This window comes from Sapajus apella, unplaced genomic scaffold, assembly GCF_009761245.1.
Source record: "Sapajus apella isolate SASKATOON/1434 unplaced genomic scaffold, GSC_monkey_1.0 scaffold9, whole genome shotgun sequence".
Classification (NCBI taxonomy): Eukaryota; Metazoa; Chordata; class Mammalia; order Primates; family Cebidae; genus Sapajus; species Sapajus apella.
The window spans coordinates 40,364,874-40,369,029 of NW_022436949.1; the positions used below are offsets into that span (position 1 = coordinate 40,364,874).

The 4,156-nt window shown below is 44.7% G+C and overlaps 1 non-coding gene across 1 annotated transcript; it reads right to left on the reverse strand.

Annotated features, from left to right (window-relative positions):
• Positions 1-231: 231 nt before the first annotated feature.
• Positions 232-304, reverse strand: TRNAF-GAA. Its single transcript has one exon. It is a non-coding gene; the product is annotated as a tRNA-Phe (tRNA).
• Between the last annotated feature and the right edge of the window lie 3,852 nt (positions 305-4,156).

Below are 4,156 nucleotides of genomic sequence, written 5' to 3' on the forward strand. Positions count from 1 at the left end.
GGTCCCGGCCACAGGCTCCGCGGCGCGCACGCGCGGCAGCGTCTCCAGGCCCCGCCCGGAGGCGCCTGCGCAGAACGGCCTCGCTCCTGGGGTCGCTGGGAACGACTGTTTAATTCCTCGTTCACCCTTCAAATTTCAGTTTGTGCTTCGGCTTGAAGGAATGAGCCAGGGTATCGTGGACGGAGAGTCTTAACAAAATTTGAGTTCTTGAGATCAGAATTTAAAAGTAGCTGCCGAAACCCGGGATCGAACCAGGGACCTTTAGATCTTCAGTCTAACGCTCTCCCAACTGAGCTATTTCGGCACGCTGCTCGCTGTCTTCCGAGCAGACTATCACTGAGTGTTTTGCGTCCAACTGTTTTGCTTGTCTTTTCCTGGTGATCATTTACGGCATTTCTTCCTTGTCCTGTTAAACGGTGTCGTCGGAGTTCTTCCTCCTCACTCCTTCCACGCAGCCACTGGGCGCGCTACACACGCGCCTTACTTTCTTAGACCGCTCTCGGCGCGCGCAGCCCGCACAGCCCAGGGGCTGGTTCCAGGCTCCCGACAGCGGCTCCTAGTGCCGGTTCCATCCTCCCAGGGCTGGTCCCCACGAGATCCGGAGCAGCGGGGTCGCCTCGGCGAGCTCCTGCCCAGGCCTGGTAGCCCCTTCCCGCCGACCCGCCCCTACCTACGACCGTGCACATTTGTCACCCTGCTCCCCGAAAACTTCCCGGCCCCAGGCGAGGAGCCGTGTAGGCCCAATACGATTGGATGGAGTAGACGGGGCAGGAATCGTCAGAGTGGCCTCGGGAGAGGAGTTTGCAGCCTCTGCGTGCTCCAGGGCCCAGGAAATGTCCACCTTAATCATCACCTCTTTGCATGGAGCTTGACTGGCAAATAAATACTTGGTGAGCTCACCAACGATGATTATTCAGTCAATGCTGTTTCCCACACGAGTCAACAGATGTTTCTGAAGCACCAGAAACATGCCAGGCGCAGACATTCTTCACTTCCCAAACATCTTACTTTTTCCAGTTCTAATTTTTGTCTCCAATTAAATTGTAATTCTCTCAAGGCAGGGATCTTACTCTGCTCTTTTAGAGCTTTGTATTTAAGTGGAAGCTTCACAGCCAATTTGGACGTTTGGATAGATTGGATGGCTGGATGGAAAGGATGGATAGGATGGATGGGTGGATTGGATGGATGGATGGATGGATAGGATGGATGGATGGATGGATGGATTGGATGGATGAATTCAAATGTGAAAGAGAAAAAAATACAAAATTAGAAATTTTTGCAATCTCTATTTTCTCTGCCAAGCTTCTTTCCTTATAAGGGAGTTTCCTTCTGGGTTCCTTTATTGCGCCAAATCCAGAAAAACAGCCGAGGCGTTTGTGGTATAGTGGTTAGCATTTTAAATCCAAAAAAACCGCGAAGACCTGGAGATTTAACAGAAGTCAGCAACTATGGATGACAGAGAGAGACCAAAGAGAGCTTGGGGCTGGACAGAGTTCAGAGAAGGATTTTCCGGGCTTGTAGTGGAAGAGGAAAAAATTTTGGGCAGCCGCCCCGTGAGGATCATACATCTAAAAAGAGATGGGGAAAGAGACCTGTAACAGGCTTTCTGCGTGTTATGAATGTATCTACCTTTCCCATTCTCCTCAAAACACTGCAGGCAAGATGAATTATTTTCAACGACTCTTGGGCTGCCAGCTGACTCTTTCTTACTGAATTGAATCATGAGATAGCTCAGCTTCGTAAATTTTACGAAAGTTATGCCTTTAGGTTAAAATCAAATCTAGGAAGTCTCAAAATATATGTTAGAGAGTGGGATTACACATGGATGGGCTGGGACATAGCGTTCGTGTCTGTCTTTCTTGGGCTTCCAGTCACACCTGCAAACCAGCTGCTTTGTGTATTGTCACCTGGGAAATCAAATCCTGGGTAACTAGGAAAGTGGCAGGTAAGTTTTGACGGGATTTAGGCTGGGGCTGGGGGGGTGGGTCCAAGCAGGGTCTAATGGAAATTAAAGGAACAGGATAAGAGAGAGAGGAGAAGGAAGAGTGCGACAGAAACATCGTGTTTCGTGATTTAATGTGATAAAGATTCCTTGGCAAATTGTGAGATAATAGAAACTACATTGTCATAGTGATCATCTGTTGAGTACGAGTTGATTTTAGAATGTCAGTGTTGTGAGGGATGTCAGGGATCAGCTGGGTGGCCAGGACGTCTTTATTTATATATGTTGTTCCAGAACTCTCTGTGGTGGTAGCCCTTTCACTGTTAAACAGCTAAAAGTAAGGCCGGGTGTGGCGGCTTATACCTGTAATCCCAGCACTTTGGGAGGACAAGGCAAGTGAATCAATTGAGGTCAGGAGTTCAAGACCAACCTGGCCAACACGGTGACACCCCATCTCTACTCAAAATACAAAAATTAGCTGGGCATGGTGGTGCACACCTGTAATCCCTGCTACTCAGGAGGCTGATGCAGGAGAATTGCTTGAACCTGGGAAGCAGAGGTTGCAGTAAACCAAGATCACACCACTGCCCTCCAGACTAAGCAACAGACCGAGACTTTCCATCTAAAAAAAAAAAAAAAAGTTTAAAGTGTTCTGGAATGACTGGAAGATAAATAAACAATGTGATCACCTACTTTATAAACTTTGTAAAAAAGAGCCCAGCTGGATGCTCTCCAGGGTTTTCCCCCAGGTTTTCCCATTAATGAAAAGATCTTCAACATCAACCCTGTACTTATTGTTGCTATTTTACAAAGGGGACTGAAAGTTTCTGGGACTTAGTGCCATGGCTCCGAAACTGCAGCCAAGAGCCCTGGGTGGCTGCAGTGAATCTACAGTGGACTAAAGAATATTTTATATTTTTGAGAGAAACACAGGGATGCTTGGCATCTGTGGGATATTATGCAAACTACGTGGTAGTTCATAGTTTTGGCAAGAGATTACATTTCTATCAATGATGTCATCTCTTCCAGCATGATACAAAGTACCCATGAAAATCAACAGGGAATATGAAATTAGAGTTGAGATGTCCAATCTGCTTCCAAGCTTGAGAAACTGTACACTCTCCAGGGTACACACATCCAATTTGAAAGCTAACTGTGAGAATGAAATGAGGGAGTCTCTCTCAGCCTACTCTGACTTGGGAGGCTGCCCTAAAAAAAAAAAAAAAGAAGGAATGAAATGAAAATGTAACTTTTCTTTCAATTTATACGTTTAATTTTTTTCAAGTGGCTATAAAATTGTTAAACATAAATCCTTATTAAGTTGCTTAGACCTGAGTACTTAATAAAAGGAATGGTTTGGTGTTTCTTTTGGCCTGAGGGCATTGGGAAAAAATTACTGAGACACAAAGAGCATTGTGAACAGAGAAAGTGGATAAAAACATAATAATGTTTGGGGAAAACCTTGCTTTACTCAGCAAGAGTGCAGCAACAAGAAGAACTGTCAGAACATCCAAGGAGACCAAGTGCTACAGGCTAAATGAAGTGAAGGGAAAATCTGTGCACATACATCATAGTAAGAAGAGACAGGTGATAAAGAAGTCGGCATTCAAAATGAGCATAAAGATGTTGAAGAAGATTCTGTGTTGAAAAGACACTGTTAAGCTGCAGTCCTGTCTTCCAAATGAGCTCATGGATGTTGGCCGACTCGAGTCTAATTACCCATGATAAAGGAAAACTAATTATGAGAACTAACTAGCAGATCTGAGAATAATAAAACTAAACAGAGTATGTTGCATACGGTTATAACATCTAATAAATTTTTGTGGGTTTTTCTTTTTTTTTTCTTTTTTTTTTTTTTTTTGGTTTGTTTTGAGACTGGAGTCTTGCTCCATTTATTGCCCAGGCTGGTCTTGAACTCCTGAGCTCAAGGGATCTCCCCAGGTAGCTGGGATTACAGACGCATACCTGTGCTGCTTCTGATAAAATTTTAAATGGCTGTTAATTAATCTCTCCTTCAGTTCACTCTTTGGGATTCTGCAGTGCACATACATAAACACACACACACACAAACACACACATTTTTGCCTCTGATTTTAATCAGTATTTCTCAAAAGTATTTTTTAAATGATGGGGGTATGTCAAAAGGACCTAGGAACCAGTTTGAAGGTGCTCCTACTGGCCCAAACTGGGACCTGAGCATCAAAATAAATAAGA